Raw genomic sequence first — 22,438 nt, 5'->3', positions numbered from 1 at the left:
CTGTCGTCACTAAATTGTGACGGATGTGACCTGTAGTGATTGTTTTACGGTTTTCGCATCCCGCGACTGTCTGTGTCAATTTCTAATTCTTGTAAGAGTCCCTGAAAAGCTTGAATGTCGTCTTTGCAACGTCCTGCCGAAATAATATGTCGTAAATGTTCAGGTAATTTGATTAAGCAAATGCGGATGAGTTCTGAGGGGCTGTATGGGTTTGACAGGTACTGATTCTTGTGCAACATGTCTTCAAAATATTTCACAAGACTGGAAAATTCAGATTGTTCGAAATGTTTCATCATTATGATGCTATGTTTTACTCGGTCTTGTGTAGCTTGAGACCAATATGCTGAGAGGAAGGCATGGTATAATTCTCCTTCACTGTGACAATCGTGAATGACCGATCGCATTCTTACAGCTGGTTCATTCTCTAAGTAGCCACACATAAATTCTAACCTGTGCTCCAATGACCAGTTGGGAGGAAAACAATGAGAGAATTGATGGAGCCATGCTTGTGGATGAATGTTGTTGCCAGAATTCTTAAACGTTTTGAATTTACGTGTAGTAATGAACAGCTTATAGTCAAAATCATCGTGTCGGCGAGTAGCATATCGGTCATTGTTACGTCGTGTCGGCGGTTCCATCTCAAAATTCGGTGCACCTTGCCAATTTCTATCATAATTTCCGAAACGGCCTGTGTTATTATTTCGTGGTTTTTCCGTGTTTCTAAGTTCCTCTTCCCGTGTTGGAGTGCGAGTGTCCTCTGAAATATGAAATTTTTGTATTACTTGTGCCAACTGATCTTGTACTTCCCGGATTTCTCTTTTGTATTGCGTATTAATTTGATTCTGATTTTGTTTGAATTTCTTCATTTGTTCATACTCTTTTGGGTCAGTGATGGCTACAGGTCTTGTGTCATTCAGATCATCATCTACCTTTGCAGATAAGTTAGTGAACTGATCCGAAAGTTCGGCTACTTTCTCCGATAGTGTACTTATTTCCTCAGTGTGTTTTTCTGAACCAAGTTTCAGAGTGTCCATTTGTGTTGAAATCGTATCTACTGTGTCCTTTAAGTTTTCTTGAGTTTTTGCAAGTTGCGTAACCGAATCGGTAGATGCAACTGAGTCAATTTTAGCTTGCAAGGTGTCGTGATTTTCATGAACAATAGTTTGCAGTTCTTTTATGGCTGCTTCGTGATTCTGTAATGCATTTTCATGACGCGAAAAAATAGGTTGGAACTGCTCACAAATTTGTGTTTTTACGTCATTACAGACTTTTTGACATTTCGATTCGATGTTATGTAACTCAGTAGTTAAATCTTCACGTGTTTGTTCAAGCGTGGTGTCTAACTTTTTAAGATTTTGTTCCACTGTGTCTAACTTTTGAAGATTTTGTTCCATTGTGTATAACTGTTGCTGTGATTGTCTCTGGTGTTGTTCCATTGTGTCTAACTTTTGAAGCTTTTGCTGTGTTTGTCTCTGATTTTGTTCCATTTGTTGCATTAGCTGTAATAACAATGCATTAGTGTCTGGAATCTGTTCCTCTACGCTTTTCGGCAGTGCTTTTGCACCGGCAACATCCACATTTTGACAAACAGAAAATGTGTCTTGACTTATTTGAGAAAACGGTGAAGACACAAAACCTGAATCTACAGTATTTGCAAAATTGTGTCCTGTCATTTCGGATTCTTCGTCTTCACTGTCATTTCTCAGTTTACTTTGGAGCCTAGTATTACGTTTTTCACACGACATATTTGTCACAATATTTCACACGATAACACAGAAAAGCACAATTTGAAGAGCAAACTAACACAACATATTAACATAGCATTGAAAATAATATCTAGTTAATTGCAAGCGCAGGTGCGAAATACTTGGTGCAAATCTACATGCATGCCACAACTGTGTACAACAATGAAAAACTACAACCACAAAGGAAATTCTCTCTATAATTACGCGCTAGCAATAAACAAAAGCTACACTAATTACACAAACTACAAGAAAAAACTCAGAAGATTCCAGTGAGGTATCCTCGGCTAAGGGTCGACATATGAAACGTCCCCTTAAAACAATTATACATGATTGTGCTTAACCTGACACACAATATTTTTAGCGCAACGCAATCTGACTTTCAAAAATCCCTACAAAAGAATGGCCCTGACTAACATTAACCTATACCTTTCACAAATCACTTACCTCACCAAAAATCTTCATTACTCGAACTACTGCAAGACAGCGAGCGCCACTACTGCCAGCTAAATAAAAGATTCAAACTACGGAAGGCACTAACTACTGATAGGCATAGTTAGGAAATGAAAGATTTTAGTAGAGAACAAACAATGTATTTACCTTAATAGTGTTGAAAAATCATAATATACATAACAGATCATGACATCCAGTCTTACAAATTTCCAAACTCCGCCATCTCTCTCCCCACATCCACCACTGCTGGCGGCTCACCTCCAACTGCACAACGCTACACGCTGTTCACATCCAGCTGCCGCTGCCCAACACTACAATGGCAGACAACAATGCAAACTAGCCACAGACTGCACACAGCACAGCCAGTGATTTTCATACAGTGCGCTACGTAACGTTGCCAATAAGAAAACAGAAACAGCCTACTTACACTCTTATGTTCCCACAGCGGCAGAATTTCTGTAGCTGTAGGAAGTAGGAGAATTCGTAGTCAGATTCAAATTCAGGACCGCAGCTACAGTTCATGTACCTGTTTTGCTACCACAGTGGGGGATTTTTTTGTTTGGGCCCTTTCTATCGACGGTTCTCCCGATTATATGGGAAACGGGTGCATGCGAAGCCTTGTGGTTGGACTTTTATCAGTTAAAGCCACATTTTCAGACCAAAAATAATAAGAACCGCCACTTATTCTAAAAAGAGTAATTCTTTTTTAAAAACACTGCGATCGACCTAGAAATCATCCAAATTTTAATCGTGATTACTTGTGAAAAGAGACAATACAGATTAGCAACTTCGTTCGTCCATTTTCGCTCAGAGAGTGGGAATTTGCCGAGAAATGCAGTGCATGAGCACTAGTTACTCGGCATTAAAAACTTTATTGTTCACCGTCCAGAGAGTAATATCATATTGTTTGTGAAGTAGACGCTGCACCATCGGAAATTTCCAGATCGTATTAGCCCCACTTTCAGAAAGCTTTTCACGTCACACAGGCACATAAAACGGATTTACGGCTACAGCAGGCAGATAAGAGAGCTGGAATCGAGATTCAGTTAGGGAAACACGTAATTCTCTGAAGAACAACAAGCACCAGAATCTCGAAAATGCTGAAAGGGAGCACGCGCGCGCGCTCTTGTGTGTGTGTGTGTTACAAGCTCCTATTAACTGGCACTAGCTATGTACTTACGCCGCTGCAATAAACCTAATCCTTCTCATTTACTGAGCCCGCTTGTGCGCAGCCTCGTCCATTAGACAGTCCAAACGAACAAGCGAAACAGGATACGGCGCATTTTGCTGCAAAGCACAATAATTACACGAAAAAAAATGCGTTGTCTGTAGAACTGGATACTGAACACCTGCCGCACTTTGGGGATTTAGTGCGCGAAACGCAATATAGGACGTCCTCCACAACCCCAATAATTATTCTCTGAACACCAACTTTGGCAGACTTTTGCTTTGTCTCTTCCCTCTCCCTCTCTCTTCCCCAATCCGTGGTGGACTCTCATGTTGGCCTCTCATCAGTCCACTCAGCGAAAGAAAACTAAGGACAAAAATTCTTGTAGTCGCAAGTTTTTCTTAGTTAGTTAGAAGTTTCATAGATCATTTGAGAGATTCATTTATAGAAATGATATGGAACGAGTCAGTTTACGGGGTATGTATACATGATTACTGTCAAGATTAATATGAACACTTTATCATTTTATTCCTAATCATGCAACTACGCTTTAAAAATAAGTCTTTTTTTCTACGAGTTTTGAAGTAAAAATTCGTCAATGGAATAGAAGGATCTGTCCAGGATAGATTATTTTAAATTAGATGAAAAACTTGCTTCGCTATCACTCAAATACACTCCTGGAAACTGAAATAAGAACACCGTGAATTCATTGTCCCAGGAAGGGGAAACTTTATTGACACATTCCTGGGGTCAGATACATCACATGATCACACTGACAGAACCACAGGCACATAGACACAGGCAACAGAGCATGCACAATGTCGGCACTAGTACAGTGTATATCCACCTTTCGCAGCAATGCAGGCTGCTATTCTCCCATGGAGACGATCGTAGAGATGCTGGATGTAGTCCTGTGGAACGGCTTGCCATGCCATTTCCACCTGGCGCCTCAGTTGGACCAGCGTTCGTGCTGGACGTGCAGACCGCGTGAGACGACGCTTCATCCAGTCCCAAACATGCTCAATGGGGGACAGATCCGGAGATCTTGCTGGCCAGGGTAGTTGACTTACACCTTCTAGAGCACGTTGGGTGGCACGGGATACATGCGGACGTGGATTGTCCTGTTGGAACAGCAAGTTCCCTTGCCGGTCTAGGAATGGTAGAACGATGGGTTCGATGACGGTTTGGATGTACCGTGCACTATTCAGTATCCCCTCGACGATCACCAGTGGTGTACGGCCAGTGTAGGAGATCGCTCCCCACACCATGATGCCGGGTGTTGGCCCTGTGTGCCTCGGTCGTACCCAGTCCTGATTGTGGCGCTCACCTGCACGGCGCCAAACACGCATACGACCATCATTGGCACCAAGGCAGAAGCGACTCTCATCGCTGAAGACGACACGTCTCCATTCGTCCCTCCATTCATGCCTGTCGCGACACCACTGGAGGCGGGCTGCACGATGTTGGGGCGTGAGCGGAAGACGGCCTAACGGTGTGCGGGACCGTAGCCCAGCTTCATGGAGACGGTTGCGAATTGTCCTCGCCGATACCCCAGGAGCAACAGTGTCCCTAATTTGCTGGGAAGTGGCGGTGCGGTCCCCTACGGCACTGCGTAGGATCCTACGGTCTTGGCGTGCATCCGTGCGTCGCTGCGGTCCGGTCCCAGGTCGACGGGCACGTGCACCTTCCGCCGACCACTGGCGACAACATCGATGTACTGTGCAGACCTCACGCCCCACGTGTTGAGCAATTCGGCGGTACGTCCACCCGGCCTCCTGCATGCCCACTATACGCCCTCGCTCGAAGTCCGTCAACTGCACATACGGTTCACGTCCACGCTGTCGCGGCATGCTACCAGTGTTAAAGACTGCGATGGAGCTCCGTATGTCACGGCAAACTGGCTGACACTGACGGCGGCGGTGCACAAATGCTGCGCAGCTAGCGCCATTCGACGGCCAACACCGCGGTTCCTGGTGTGTCCGCTGTGCCGTGTGATCATTGCTTGTACAGCCCTCTCGCAGTGCCCGGACCAAGTATGGTGGGTCTGACACACCGGTGTCAATGTGTTCTTTTTTCCATTTCCAGGAGTGTAGTTTATCTCACTGGTAAAATGATCAAAAATTTTGTTGCTGCATATTGAACTCCTCTCTCAATCATTGACAGCTTTAACAATGGCTAATAAAGGTAATTTTTCCCTATAGTGTTGTAGGTATATACATCACTGTTCTTCTCAAATTATGATGGATTATTTATGACGAATTTCATTAGCGAAAATATGTAGTGTGACGTACAGTTCAAATGGCTAGGTCTTTGGAGAGGTACCTACATGTGGAGGTACCTACATGTACACGTGTGGTGAACACGACACATTATTCTTACTGCTCGCTTTTGTGCAATCAGTACTTTCTAAGTGATGAGCTACCCCAGGAATAATTCAATATAATTCAATACGACATTATTGATTGAAAATGTGCAGAATATGTCAGACGGTTGATACGTTTGTTTCCAACATTAGCAATTATACGAAGAGCACAGGCAGCTGAACGTCATTGTTTCAAAAGCTCAGTTCAAGTTTTCATCAATATGTACATTTAAAAATTAAAGCATTCTACCCTACTTACTAACTCCTGCTCATGTGCTACCTGAGTTGTTGGTATGACTATTTGTTGTTCATAACTGAATGTAGGTTTTTTTTAATTTTTTTTTTTAGGGCAAGTCCATTTTCAGAGAAACACTGAATAACTCTTTGGAAAATGTGATTTACTAATTCTTCTGTTGCTTTCTCTCTATTGGGATTTATTATAAAAGTAGTATCGTCTGCAAAAAGAACCAGTTTTGCTTGTTGAATGTCACCTGGAAGGTCATTCACATATATAAAAGATGGGAGTGGACCCAATATTTAACCCTGTGTGTCTCCCTTTGTGGTTTCACCTGTCACTCAAATTTTCTGCTTTCCCAACATCGTTTGAAATCTTCAGCACACCCTCTTTTGTTCTCTTTGTCAGGTATGAATCAAACCAACTGTGTGTAAAAGCATCATTTCCAATAAATTTGAGTTTTTCTTAGAGAGTATCGTGATCCAAACAATCGAAGGCCTTGGCCAGATCACTTATGAGTGAACGTATAAACAGCATTCTCAGTATAGCAACCTTTCTGGAATCCAACCTGTGATGTACTAAGTAGACTGTTTCCACTTAATTGTGCAAGTGATCGTGAATACTTACTTTTTTCGAATATTTTGAAAAAAGAAGTCAGTAAGGAAAATGTCACACACCTTATAAAGTGGTTTAATAATTGCATATTTTAACCTGCCTGGAAAAATTCCTCATGCCAGTGGTGCATTGCATATATCACTAAGGTCAGTAGTTATTACAGTGGTAGGAGGGAGTCTCATTAATAACGTACTAAAAATTCCCACCAGTGATGTGTGAGCGTGGGGTCGGATGGGAGGGGCGGTAGGTGTTTAATGATCATTTTTTTATGTTTTTCTTGAATAACTGGAAAACTGCTGCTTCTAGCGAAAAGTTTTCCTGTACGAAGTTAACCAACATTTTAAATTCCTACAAAAAAGATCCTATTTACTTTTCCCTAGGAGTAATAGTTTTCGCTTTTCAGTGGATGTAAGAAAACTAAGTTACTAAAAGTAGTTGTTAATGGTATAAAATGTTACTGTTTACTGTTAAATGAAGTGAGTTAAGAATAAATACTAAAAATCTGTACCACATCTATGTGTAGTAGTGCCGTATTAAGGGATAAATTAGGTTCTGAGGGTGTAACAGGGAATAGGAGAGGGGTCGGTTGGATGGTAGAAGTATGAGGAAGTTAGGTTGCCGGATTTTGGTTCCCTCCTTCACTTTACGGCACTGGCCCTCTATTTAGATTGCATTAACAGCGCACCTCTCGCCCACCTCAAAGTCCCAAGCGACAGGAAAAAAGCGCAAGTGACTCCTCTGTGTAAGAAGGGTAAAAGAACAGACCCGCGAACTTACAGACCAATATCCTTAAAATCAGTTTGCCGCAGAATCCCTCAACACACTCTCGTTCGAATAAAATAAATTTCCTTGAGGTCGAAAAGCTTCTGTCAACAAATCATTACGGTTTTAGAAAGCATCACCCGTGAGGAACTCAGCTTGCTCTTTTCTCACATGATGTATTGCGAACTATGGATGAAGGGCAACAGGTAGGTTCAATTTTTTTATATTTCCGAAATGCATTTGACACAGTGCCTAACTACAGGCTGTTAACAAAGGTACGATAATATGGAGTAGACTCCCAAGTGTGTGTTGAGCGGCTAGAAGATTTGCTTAACTACAAGCTGTTAAGAAAGATACGATAATATAGAGTAGGCTCCCAGGTGTGTGAGCGGCTAGAAGACTTGCTTAAGAGTAATTGAAACCAAATACGTTGTACTCGGCGGCAATTGTTCTTCAAAGATAACGGTATCGTCAGTAGTACCCCAGGGAAATGTGACAGGACCACTATAGTTTTGTATAAACAAAAATGATCTGGTGGGCAGGATGGGTAGCAATCTGCGGTTGTATGCTGATTGCGTTGTGGCGTACGGTAAGATGTCGTCGCTGAGCGACTGTGGGAGGAGTAGAAAAATGTAAGTTAATGCGGGTGAGAAGGAAAAACAAACCTGTAATGTTCGAAAATGACATTAATAGTGCTACGCGTGACACAGTCATGTCGTTTAGATATCTGTGCGTAATTTTGGAAAGCGATATGAAATGGAACGAGCATTTAGGGCTTGTTGTAGGGTAGACGAATGGTCAAATTCGGTTTATTGGGAAATTTTGGAAAATCATTGTGCATCAGTAAAGGGGACAGCCTATAGGACGCTGGTGCGACCCATTCCTGAGTATTGTTCAAGTGTTTGGGATTCGCACCAGGTCAGATTGCAAGGAGACATCGAAGCAATTCAGAGGCGGGCTGCTAGATGTGTTACCGGTACGTTCGAACAAGACGTAAGTATTATGGAGATGCTTCAGGAACTGAAATGGGAATCCATGGAGGGAAGGCGACGTTCTTTTAGGACAACACTAGAGAAAATTTAGAGAACCGAGATTTGAAGCTGACTGCAGAACGATTATACTGCCGCCAATATACATTTTGCATAAGGGCTGTGAACGTAAGAGAAATTATGGTTCATCCAGGTCCATATAGCAGACAGTGGTTTTTCACTCGTTCCATTTGCGAGTGTAACAGGAAAGAAAATGACTAGAAGTGGTGCAGGGCATCCTCCGTAACGCACCATACAGTGCCTTGCGGAGTATGTATGTAGGTGAACATGCTCTTAGGTCTGCAGACTGCAGTGCGAGCAGATGACTTCCCACTCCGTCTACCCCACTACGTCAGAAGAAGCAACGACAGAACGGAAATACCATCAGAAACTACAGAATGTTTCACAAAGTTACACCGACTACATGTAGTGCGCCGTATGAATTACTGGCGACACAGTATGCAGACATGCCTAGGGGGTGTTTGTTGCCCACAAAGTGCGTTAACAACACATGGAATACAGATGTGAGTTACTAATGGTGCTAACGCAAGAAACACATACGGACAGAATCTACGTAAATCTCTGCACACTATCCTACGCTTCTGTAGGGGCAATTGACGATTAGTCATTCTATACGGCAGCTGCAGCGTTCGTTCGGGGAAAGGCAACTTACCCCACCACGAGCGATGCCGGATTATCAGTTTACAGACGGACTATATTTTCCGAGCATTTGTTGTCGAGTTATCTTACGTGAGTAGAAAAAATATCTCCTCTAAGACCGTGTCTATATAGTGAGTTTATTTTCAGTTTATCAACTGAACACTTATTTACAATTGCTAAGTGACCTTGTATGTAAAATAAGTTCCTATAAACTACGGCTGAGAAGTGTATAATTTGCGTCATGTTGTCAGTGACCTTTGTAGCGTTGCTGGGTAAGGGGTGAAATTAGTAAATGTGCCCTTACTGCCGTCGTTAGCACTGTATCGTAAAACTGTATAACTGCGTTGCAGTCACTTGGTGGTGAATTAATGAAGGACCAGCAAGTTTACTGTACTTCTCTCGCCGTTGATCGTGGCACTGGTAGGCTGCGTAAATCTCTTACAGCCAGGAATTGCTGTCACTTGAGTGGGCTGCACTGAGAGGAGCCACTTACCACCAAACCAAGACATATCTCATGATATCGGACAAATTGTGTTCGAGTCTAGGGCAATAATCTGTTGTAATGCATTGCTTGACTTATGTAGCAATATCTGAAGTTCCTTTAGACCCAATCATCCAATTATGCTGCAGAGGGAGGCAATTTAAGCCTCTGCGCCTCTTAAGGTGTTTGGGGAGTTGAGGCTCGATAACTCTCCCGCTGTGAAAAGTATTCCAGCCAGTGATATAGGAGACAACAGAATAAACATTGTCGGATGGATACTGGCAGCTCTTTTAATTTCTGATTCTCATACTGGAGCCCTATCTCGTCCCTATCGTCTCTTGTTTCTTATTCTATCACGTCATCAAAAAAGTCCCCGCCCTCTTAGAAACCCTCAACGTACCCTTTCCACCTACCTGCTCTTTACTCTGTATTTAACAGTGAAATTCCCATTACACTATTAATGTTATCGCCCCTGCTTACCCTTAGACCAGAACTTGGACACCTCCCTGCCCTCTCGCTTCTATCCTCGACCCCCGCCCCCTCCATCATGTTACACCACCAGAACACAATTTATCCATTAGTAAGGCTCTACTGCACTTAGACCTATGAAGCAGGGAACAGCATGACTACAATCCAGTGACCTACCTTCTCTCGCGCCCCTACCCTCCAATCCTGCCACTTCCACACACCCAAAACACAGTTCATCAATTGATATGGCTCTACCGCACTTAGATGTGGTACACACATTTATTATGTGTTCTTAAACCACTTCATTTAAAAAATGGTTCAAATGGCTCTGAGCACTATGGGACATAACTTCTGTGGTCATCAGTCCCCTAGAACTTAGAACTACTTAAACCTAACTAACCTAAGGACATCACACACATCCATGCCAGAGGCAGGATTCGAACCTGCGACCGTAGCAGTCACGCGGTTCCGGACTGAGCACCTTAACTGCGAGACCACCGCGGCCGGCTCTTCATTTAACAGTAAAAGGCAATATTATACCATAAAACACTATTTTTAACAGTCTGCAATTCCTTCCAATCACTACTAGGCGTAAATTATTACACTTAGTGAATAAAGGAATAGGAACTTTTTTTTTGTAGGAAGCTGAATCTAGTTTAATTTTGTATTTGGAAACACTTTCGCTAGAAGTCGCGCTCGCACCGCACCGGTGGGGATTTTTAGTATGATGTCCATGACACTCCCGCCTACCTCTGTACCAAAATTTGTGAGTATATGAAGTTCTTCCCTTAGTCGATGTGTTTTGGTCTTCGTTGACAGGGCTACATGTCACTGAAATGTTGCTATTGTAATCTCTGTCGTTGGTCAGTCGCGGTTACATCTCTGGTAAACTGCTCAACTGCCAGACTGAAACACTGTAGGATATGGCGTTTCCTAACAAAAGTGTTTCGACCACAAAGTCTTTTATCGCACAGTGCACGAAATTGAAGAGCGATGACTGATTTGCTGTTGTGGATCTCTATGTGTCAGCAACGCGGCCATAGAATATTGTTCATATCCCCCCCGTCTTTCTGGTAGGTTGTAGTTCGAAGTAATTTTCGTTGATTCACCGGCTGCAATTCCGTCTTAAGTAACTGCTTCTGGCTTTAATACTCTCTTAATTAAATTCTGTTCCTGAAATGTCCTGAGCCGGCCAGTGTGGCCTAGCGGTTCTAGGCGCTTCAGTCTGGAACAGCGCAACCGCTACGGTCGCAGGTTCGAATCCTGCCTCGGGCATGGATGTGTGTGATGTCTTTAGTTAGGTTTAAGTAGTTCCAAGTTCTAGGGGACTGATGACCTCAGATGTTAAGTCCCATAGTGCTCAGGGCCATTTGAACCATTTTTGAAACTTCCTGGCAGATTAAAACTGAGATTCGAACTCGGGACCTTTACATTCCGCAGGCAAGTGCTCTACCATCTGAGCTACCCAAGCACGTCCTTATAGCCGTACTTCTGCCAGTACCTCGTCTACTACCTTCCAAACTTCACAGAAGCTCTCCTGCGAACATTGTAGAATTAGCACTCCTGGAAGAAAGGATATCGCGGAGACATGGCTTAGCCACAGCATGGGGGGCGTTTCCAGAATGAGATTTTCATTCTGCAGCTGAGTGTGCACCGATATGAAACTTCTGGCAAAGTAAGGGCGTGAGGAGGGGCGTGCGTCGTGTTTGGGTAGCTCCGATGGAAAGAAAAGGTGGTAGAGCACTCGCCCGCGAAAGGCAAACGTCCCGAGTACGAGTATCGGTCAGGCACAGTGTTCATACATCGCAGCGAGCGTCACGTTGAAGTATAGTGTGGTTTTTAGCGCTGCAGCATGGCGTGCTGTGGGTCGACAGTTTAAATCTGACCGCCAGCCGTTATTTATTGTTTATAATTTCTGGACGCTTCTTGAGATAACTTATGTTTGCAGCGCTTGTATATTTTGGAATATTCGATGCTAGTATAAATACCAGCATTCTAGGATATTAGATGTTCGTATAAATATCTACACTCCTCGCCCATGAAGTCAGTTTTGTTCTGGTTGTACGTTGCTGATGATAATGATGTTTGTTTGATTTGTGGGGCGCCCAACCGCGCGGTCATCAGCGCACGTACACATTCCCAATCTGAACACAGTCGAATTTCGCCACTTGCATGAAGTGGTGGAATGATGAGGACAACACAAACACCCAGTTCCCGGGCAGAGAAAATCCCCAACCCGGCCGGAAATCGAACCCGGGACCCCGTGATCAAGAGGTAACAATGGTAGCCAATAGGCCACGAGCTGCGGATGGTTGTACGTCGCCATTCGTAATAAAAGTGCTTTCAATTCTATGTGTTATCCTTCATTGACGACCGCGCTTTCGGATTTGGGCTTGATTCTAGTTACGATGCGACATTCTTTGGTGGAAACGATGGGTACTTCAAAATATCTGTATCATCGTGACTCCAATTAGGCAACGCAAAAGGCGTCGCGTACACGTACAGGAACCGAAATACTAGCAGTATATCTTTCGAAAAGACCCACGGATTCGACGTCAACAGCAAACCAGCTGCACATGAAGTATCCATTACTGTTTTTCCTGAGACGCTAGTTAGGATCAGACGAAATGGCTGAATGGATTCGACCGAGTCGCCAAATACAACAGGTGGGATGACATGGAGCTGTTTGGCAAATGTATGTTTTTACTTTGACGGCACAAGTCAGCAACTGTTCGGAAAAAACAAAAAGTAGCTGAATAGCTGGGACAAATTCTAGGCTGAAATGAAGAAAACGTTCGATGATAAACTGACGAGAAGGACACAACATTATGGCAAAACGACACAGTCAAACATGCAGAATGTTTCGAAGTTTTGCAACATTGTGAATCCTATTATGACAGAAACCGAAACAATCTCACATTTTATTAAAGGAATCTCAAACAGCATGTAGCAAGCTCTTCTCGCAAACGGTTTTACAACAAGAATTAATCAAGCAGTACCAAGACATCGAGGAAATTCAACAGTAAAGAGTCGGACCAAAGAGGTTTGGTCGTTTCCCGAATGTGATCCGTGTGAGGGTTCTGGAAAACCACCATGACCTCGCTTCTGTTATACGCGAGGTTATACGAGGATCGATACAGAATTTTATGCTAGCAAGAGATGGTAGTCATCAACTTCAGAACGTAATAAGAAATGTTGAAGAAGAGGTATTTCAACCTGTGGCACCAACCTCCACCACCAGCCGAAAAGACCATGAAGAATTAACTCGATCAACTCGGACTTATGCCCACGCCGTCAAACGACAACCTAGTATCATGCCAACGTAGGTGCGACAAACTCCTCCACGGAGTAAACGCCCCGCAGAAGCAAAGGCATTTGAAGAACGGAGTAAAACACGCCTGTCTGTTATCACTGGGGACGCCCTGGAACCGTTGTGCGCTACTGCTAAGAAGTGATGCGAGTATTCCACTACCGTTACGATATTAGACGTCAACCATTCGCCGGCCGCGCTGGTCTAGCGGTTCAGGCGTTCAGTCCGGAACCGCACGACTGCTATGGTCGCAGGTTCGAATCCTGCCTCGGGCATGGATGTGTGTGATGTCCTTACGTTAGTTAGATTTAAGTAGTTCTAAGTTCTAGGGGACTGATGACCACAGATGTTAAGTCCCATAGTGCTCAGAGTCATTTGAACCATTTTTTGTCAACCATTCACACCAGTCAACTGAAGGCTAACTCGCTTGTGGTTCGAAGCTTATTGCCATATCCTGGACGAAGTCGCTCCCCAACACGCCGTAGCCGTCCCACGTCGCTGTACAGATGCACCAGCCTCTGGCCTAGCCACTGAATTCAGGAAAAGTAAGCGAGGGGACCCACCATGGAAGTGAAAGCGCCACAGATTAAAACACTCCAGTGACAACAGTTACCAAGACGATAGGATATCTCAATGACTTCATCATCGACGGCCAACCAGTCTAGATGCTGCTAGATTCAGGGGCAGCATGTTCTGTAATGTCGCAAGCTTGTCGTCACCAGGTAAAGAAGACTTTGTTCCGTGATTCTCAAGCAGGTGGAAAATACGTCCAGCCGACAGGAACATATACTGCAAGAATAACTATCAATGGCAGGACATATGCCTTCTAATTTGTCGTTCTAACAGAATGTAGTCATGATCATTAGGCATCAAAAGCAGTAATAGATTGTGGGAGATCCATGCTTCAGGTTGTCGAAGCTCTTCCAACAGGCACACATCGAAAATATTGCTCTGGGTGGTTGTTTACCACTGAAAACATTGTTTTCTCGGTATCATCAACGAGACAGGCTCCAGTCGTCAATCGTGATGTTGAGTTAAACAATGAAGAGACTGTTGATAGCAAAAAGCTACTTATGCTCACAGAAGATATTTACATGCTGGAGCCGATCATAAGAATTGTGCACTGAGATGATAAAAGTCATGGTGTAGCGATATGCACATATACAGATGGCAGTAGTATCACGTATACAATGTATAAAAGGGCAGTGCACTGACGGAGATGTCATTACAACGCAGGTCATTAATGTGAGGTCTCCGACGTGACTGTGGCAGCACTACGTTTTTTAACAAGTATGAAAGCTGAATGATAGTTGGAACTAAACGCGTTGGACATTACTAGTCGGAAGTCGTTAGGAATTTCAGTATTCCAAGATCAACAGTGTCAAGAGTGTGCCGAGAATAATCGTGATAATTTCAGGCGTTACTTCTCACCATGGACAAAGCAGTGACCGACGGCCTTCACTTAACGACCGACAGCAGCAGCGTATGTGTAGCGTTGTCAGTGCTAACAGACATGCAACACTGCGTGAATTAACTGCAGAAATCAATGTGGGACGTACGACGAACGTATTCTTTAGGACAATGTGCCGAAATGAGCTATGACAGCAGACGACCGATGCGAGTGTCGTTGCTAACAGCAGCCTCTCCTGGGCTCGTGACCATATCGGTTGGACCCTAGACGACTGGAAAACCGTGACCTCGTCAGGTGAGTCCAGATTTCAGTTGCTAAGAGCTGATAGTAGAGTTCGAGAATGGTGCAGACCCCACGAATGCCTGGACCCAACTTGTCAAAAGGCATTGTGAAAGCTGCTGGTAACTGTATAGTAGTGAAGGATGCGTTTACATGGAATGGCCCAACTGAACTGATCACTGAATGTAAATGGCTACGTTCGGCTACTTGGAGACCATTTACAGCCGTTCATAGAATTTATTTTTATGGATGACAATGCACCATGTCACCAGGACACATCTGTTCGCTACTGGTTTGAACAACATTCTGGACAGTTCGAGCGAATTGTTTGGCAACCCAGGTCGCCCAATATGAATCTCATCGAATGTTTATGGGACTTAATCGTGAGATCACTTCGTGGACAATATCCTACTCTGGTAACACTTCCGCAATTATGGATGCCTGTAGAGGCAGTGTGGCTCAGTATTTCTGCGACGAACTTCCTACGACTTGTTGAGTCCATGGCACGTTAGCTGCTATAATACTCAGGGCAAAAGGATGTCCGACAAGTAATTAGAAGGTGTCCCATGACTTTTGTCAGCTTATAGTAAGTGGTCAAGAGGAACTTTGGATCACTAATTGTCGCACACAGCCACAATTCGCCACTAACGATCTGTATGCAGAGGCAACTAAACCAGTCCAGGAACGCAGATTAGTATCGTCAGCTAAGAATGGTGCTCCGCTACTACTACAGATCGTACTATAGACTCTCGAACTTCCAATAGAATCTGGCTTGACCCAGGAAAAACGACGGCGAATGATAGCTATTCTGCGTCAGTTTTCGTATGCCTTCAAAGAGAAAAGACATACCAAGCGGTCCGTGGTAATACATCATATCATCATCGGGAGTCATTCACCAATTACCCAACACTCAAATATAGCGTCGCCAAATGAACGACAGATAATCCGGGAGGAAGTGGAGTATATGCTATCGGATGACAACACTGGCACTTCAAAGAGTCCTTGGTCCTACCTTGTGGTCCATGTAAAGCAGGAGAACATCTGGCAGACTGAGCCATTTCCCATGCTTCCCAGTGCTGTGAGAGACAACCAGACCGCTCGCAACGAAAATTTCTGATTGGGACAGTGTGATCGCGCCAGGAACTCACTCTGGTGGTGCATTGTGCGATTTCAAAATGCTACCTGATATATTTGGGTGAGCTTAGTCCGTTTATTTCACACGTGTATCACTTTCGTTTCTTGCAGATCGTATTGCTTTCGAGTCACGTTTGATTCTCGCATCACTTATTCCGCCGAATGGTAATGAAAATCAGCGTTCCTTTGTGATCAGTTTAGAAACATATGTCCAAGTACTTGAAGGTATCTAGTTCTGATTAACACATCCGTCAGTGCCAGTGGGATCCCTAGCGGGAACCCAAATGCTTGAGACGCATTTTTGTTGCCCACAAGGGATTTTATAACCTGTAATTGATCATTTTTAACATCAGAATAAATTTCTACCAAAATCTCCTTTCGTGTTGTAATTGAATTAGAAGCTTTCCTTTACAACATTTGCACCAGTACACGTTTTCCTCAGGCTACCTTTTCTCGTTTAACAATTCTGCTTCAATGAGAAATGCCTTTACATTACTGTACAAGGTATTTTCTTGTGGAATCGAGAGCTAGAATGCCACGACGTAGCTGGCAGTTAAGTTGGCCCTACGACAGACGACGACGACAGCGCCCTCTAGCAGGCGCACTTCAGCTCTACGAGCACCACTGTAGATTCTGCCCATTTGATCAAGAGGAGATGGCCGCGACACTTCGCTTCAGCTTCGCACCTCAGGGCAAAGTTATGTTTTACTCTTGTTTCTAAAGTAAAGGTGATATTAATTCACACTGCAGTACCGAGGGATTTTCACCTTTTCCTGTTCCTACCCACGCGCCGCCTTCCAGGCGGGATACAAAATTTCTTCTGTCTGTCGTAATATTTACAGCTATCAGGTAAGTTGATCCGATAGAGTCTGCTGATATACACAGTTCGGAGCGACGTCTTCATATCAGCTTCATTACGTAAGTTGCGTCGTTATTTAATAGGATTAAAAAGTTCTTGCGCAAGCTGCTTTTTCCAGATCCTTCCGATGGCAAATACATTTGTCTTGCACTAGTTTCGTCTACAAGATGAGTCTCATTACAGCTCTATTCATTAATGCAACTGTATTCCTGCATAAGATTTATTAATCTGTTTCCTTCAGAAGCTTTGCAGTGGAATTCCCGTTGTGTTTACAAAAGCAATACAACTGTCATTCAGGTTTTCAAGTCAGATGTCATTATCGGGAATCATACCGAAAAATTGGTTGGAAATCGAGGCAAAACTTATCTGTAAATCTTAATTGAAGATTTAGCTTAATTTTTTCAAGATGGTTCAGTAGGCTTTCAATATCCTACAATAATTTTCAAATTATTCATTAAATATTAAATTCTATACAAGTATGTGAGCTGACTTTATTCGCTCCAAATTGAGAGTTCAATATTTAAACAAATCAGTACACGTAATGAGATTTTCAAATTCGTTTCGAATCTAATAAACGACACTACGATGGGTGTCTATTTTGTATCTTCTCATTGCTTAGCCCAAGTTTCTAAGGGGCGTTCGGAAATTCCCGTTAGTTTCTACGATTGGTGGAGGGAAGTGAGTACATAATATTTTGAATTTGAACCCATTGCCGGAAACTTGCCGTTACCATTCTATGACGGTTTCAGTTCGGATGTTTAAGTCATAGACTTCTACTTGAGGAACTGAATTAGGCGTGACGAAGTACAACTATTCGGTAGCACTTCGAAAGGAAACATACCGTGACGTCCTTTTATCATTTAAATATGTATGTGTATTCCGAAAACGTGCACCGAGCCTTGTTTGCTGTATCGGAGACGCCCAGGCGTTGATAGGTCTCGTAGCAAGGCAGACGTGAAATGAAAATGGAAATAGATGTGCCGTGTTGCTAGGGCTCCCCGTCGGGTAGACCGTTCGCCCGGTGCAAGCCTTTCGAGTTGACGCCACTTTGGCGACTTGCGTGTCGATGGTGATGAAATTATGATGAGAAGGACAACCCAACACCCAGTTCCTGAGCGGAGAAAATCTACGACCCAGCCGGGAATCGAGCCCCGGCCGTTAGGTATGACATTCCGCCGCGCTGACCACGCAGCTACCAGGAGAGGACAGACGTTAACTGACATCAGGTGACCATCCGACAAAGTACACGTCATCCTATCTGCCCTACTGCATACCAGGACAAGTAACAGACTTTTTTGTCCCTCAGCAGACGTGGACGTGTTTCACATCTGAATTGAAACCGACGTAGAATGGAAACCCTAAGGTTCCAAACATGTGTTCCTGTTCAAAACACTTGCGTACACACTCCCCTCTGAAAGTCTTAGAAGTTTGTAACGGGAATTTCCGAACATCCTCTACATGCGATGAGTTCCAAAGAAGTGTCCAACAGTCGACTGAAGCTAGCGTTAATATCTTTGGGATGACGCGAAGCAGCAAGACAGTAATATCGACATAAAATTTTTCTGGGTTTGGTACCGCGTCATAATGTAAAAACTACTGCTGCTGGAGAAAAAAACCAACGTTTCAGCCACGATTTCAGCGGGCTTATTCTGGGTCTATGTTATTAATACGAATATAGATGCCACCTTTTTGATTTAATTATCTGAAATTACCCTCTCATATGATTAAATCCAGGGTATCCAACGAGTTACGAAGTGAAAATAGAAAATATTGGTTCAAATGGCTCTGAGCACTATGGGACTTAACATCTGAGGTCATCAGTCCCCTAGAACTTAGAACTACTTAAACCTAACTAACCTAAGGACATCACATACATCCATGCCCGAGGCAGGATTCGAACCTACGACCGTAGCGTCGCGCGTTTCCAGATTGTAGCGCCTAGAACCGCTCGGCCACTCTGGCCGGCTAGAAAATATTCTGCAAGACAATTTATTCAAAATCTGAAATAGGAAAAATAAGTCAAAATCATGGAAAAAATCGTGCTGAAAATCAATGAAAATGGCACATTAGTATCCCACAGCGAGGAGCAGAAACGGAATATACGTAAAGAAAGGCTTATTCAACTTTAATATCACCTATGACACTTCGTTTGCTTATAAAGCATGACATACGTTCACGTTGAAGTAAATACTTTCATGTTTTCTGCTTTTAGTGTCGACTGGAATAACTGAAGCTGAACAAAATGTGTTTTGAAAGTTAGAAAAGAATTCGAAATGGTCAGGTAATATGTAGCCCACGGCCAGTATACAATAAGATGAATTTGGAAAACTACCCAAAAATCAGATTTGCATATAGGATCAAGATTTAGCAACTTAGGACGACATCAAGTAACTCATCCTTCCTGCTTTGGACATCATTGTGCAAGATTCCTGATGAAATGCATAACTTGTAGCTCTGTAACTGCATTTTGCACTGCGTTGCACCCGAGGCTTTGAGAATGTCATAATACTGGAGAGCACATTTTCTTTCGACTTAGAATTTTGACACTTTCTTCATTTCTTACAGCGCAGAAAACGATATTTTCTATTTGTAACCGTCGTGTTTGGGATTAAATATAGAGCTACACGCCTTTAACATGGCATAGCTGTGCGCTCCGGAGTGTACTGTACAACAGCTCTGTCTGGTAAAACTGAATGGTTTTTTTTTCCACTGACAAGTCGCAAATTACTGTTGTGCTCCCACTACGTATCAAGAGGAGGGAACGTCCTTACGAGATATGCGGACTGATGATGGCACATATACTGCTGTAGTGCTTATTTGTCGGGATCAAATGATGGAATACATGCGTTAGTGTGTTAGAATGGCTTCTTTGTACAGCTCGATGAGGTCTGAACTTAGAAGCGACAGCAAAAGAGTGAAGAAAATATTTCGGACTGTTCTGTGAAGGTTCGTATGCATCTTGACTGCAGAACAGCGCCGATATCGCAGCCGCACCAAGGAATCGGCATTACTTCCCGTGAACAGAATGACAAGTAAGAAAACCCACAATATGCAGAACGGTCAGAAACAGTCTGAAAAGCTGAAAGGGTGCCTCTGAATAGGTTGTGTCAGAGAACTTTTAAGAAAAAAATTCTATATGTTAGGTGTTTCCGTGTTAATTACTATTTAAATTTGTAAATCAGGCTGTTGCGAGCGAAAATTCAAACGGCCCGTTACGTACAATCAGCGTCCGTTGTTCTGATACCATAGATGATGGCGCTCGAGACTTCTCAGCCTTTGGCCCGGATGTAATCCTTACTACCGCCCTATGCCAAAGTTTTGTTTCGCTCTCTTGTTCGTTCTTAGGGAACTAAACGAAGAACACGTTTGGTGACATCGCCTCAGCCTGTCGCTTGAATTTGCGGATACAACGGCCAGACTAACTTCAATGCCAATTAACTTTGAAACGGTGCAACGTATCTTCAGTTGGGAACCGCGTGACCGCTACGGTCGCAGGTTCGAATCCTGCTTCGGGCATGGATGTGTATGATGTCCTTAGGTTAGTTAGGTTTAAGTAGTTCGAAGTTTTAGGGGACTGATGATCTCAGATGTTAAGTCCCATAGTGCTCAGAGCCATTTGCAACTTATCGAGGTTTTCCTAACAATTATTTCGCAGCAAGACCTACCATGCAGCATCCTTACAAGCCTTCCATCTCGTATAGTGATATTTCTAAGGCTGCAGTATGTCTCGCCGCGGTAGGCAATGCTAAATCTGTAATTTAGTGGAGTTGCAGACACTGACTGCTAAAATTTTGAGAGAATTCTGTAATAATTCCAGCCGTAGGGCGGCTGGAGAGGAGGGAAATGGGGAGGGGGGGGGGTGGCATGTAACCTCCCTCGCAGCGAACAGGTGGCTGCGAGAAGAACAGAAGTTTTCAAATACATGGTGAATCACCTAAAAATTGCACCGTAAATATTGCGGAAATGGAAAGTGCTAATGATGTGTGGCTCTCACAGAATGCATTAGTAGTCAGTGGATCGTACTGTTAGCCAATCAAAAGATTCTGGTAATACTTACAAAGTGTATTTTTTGTGCAAACATACAACTTGGAAATGGAACAATGCCTACTGACATTAACACACTAAAAGTAGGATACATCAGAATGTGAGTGGTGTTTGTTGCAGGATCATAGTGACCGTCGTTTACGAGATATGGTATTTTGTAAAGTTTCCTCACCGACGATTGTTTGCGGCATCCAACCTGCGTAGTTGTTAGGTACTATGTCATTATGTTTGCTTACAATGTGCTTGTGTGTTTCTTGAGTGCTTTGTGACTTGCTAGTCGTTTAGTGGGTGACAGACCAAACAGCAGGTTGGTCCCGGCGGAGGTTCGAGTCCTCCCTCGGGCATGGGTGTGTGTGTTTGTCCTTAGGATAATTGAAGTAGTGTGTAAGCTTAGGGACTGATGACCTTAGCAGTTAAGTCCCATTAGATTTCACACACACACACACACACACACACAAAAAAAATACCAAACAGCAGTGAACGATGCGATTTATCAACGTAGGAAAAGCCGACATGTTCATGGCGACGGAGAGTACAGGAGGAATACAGTTCGTTCATGAATGGTGTATGCAGCAAGATAACCCAATAGTCATCAATAGAGACCGGACTATATGTATCATAAAAACCTTAAAATATGCATGCAAATATGCATGAAAAATGCTTATAAGTGCATGAAAAGTGTCGAAATAGGCAATATCAAATAATTAAAAACATGGTAGTTACTGCTTGCATTATATCTCAGAGACGAACCTGTGCATATCAGTTACGAGGAACAGCGCCGGCCACGCGAAAAGTCGGTACATCTAGAACGCTACCATTTTCTGAATACTTTTTCGTAGCGGTTAGAAAGGGGGCCTTTCTGGGATTATTTTCTAAAAATTTGCAAATCGGGGATACAGACTGTGTTTCAAGAATTGTTCCTTCTTTGCTATTGTGTTCGGTAACAAGCGAAAACGATGAGCGTGAATCGCAGTGAAACAATCGATATGTACAGGACCTACTTCGAGATATATCGCACGCAGAGGAACACACTCAATTACTCTGTAATATTTTATTTAAAAACAACATACAATCATGAATTTTTTTAAACAGGATTAACTTTTAATTAACACTATTGGACCAAAGCATCATTTACAATTTATTTTACATTTTTCTGCTATTTTAAACGCCAACGACCAAGTACTGCTGTAAAGATTCGGTAGTAAGATTGTGTCGTCCATCATTCAAAAAACATTTTTATAAGCAGAAAAGGCCCGTTGTACATCAACTGAGATAACTGGGCAGTATTTGAATTTGGGTGCTATCCTGGAACTTATTATTCCTGGTAAAAATTCACCCGTCCCATTAAAAAACTATCAATTTGGCGCAAGGGTTCTTAGCCCGGGTTATTGTTTGAAATGTTTTCCCCCCTCTAATGGCCTCGAAAT

Source organism: Schistocerca serialis, chromosome 8 (assembly GCF_023864345.2).
Source record: "Schistocerca serialis cubense isolate TAMUIC-IGC-003099 chromosome 8, iqSchSeri2.2, whole genome shotgun sequence".
Classification (NCBI taxonomy): Eukaryota; Metazoa; Arthropoda; class Insecta; order Orthoptera; family Acrididae; genus Schistocerca; species Schistocerca serialis.
The sequence above is the reverse complement of the archived record's forward strand: the minus strand, read 5'-3'. Positions refer to the sequence as shown.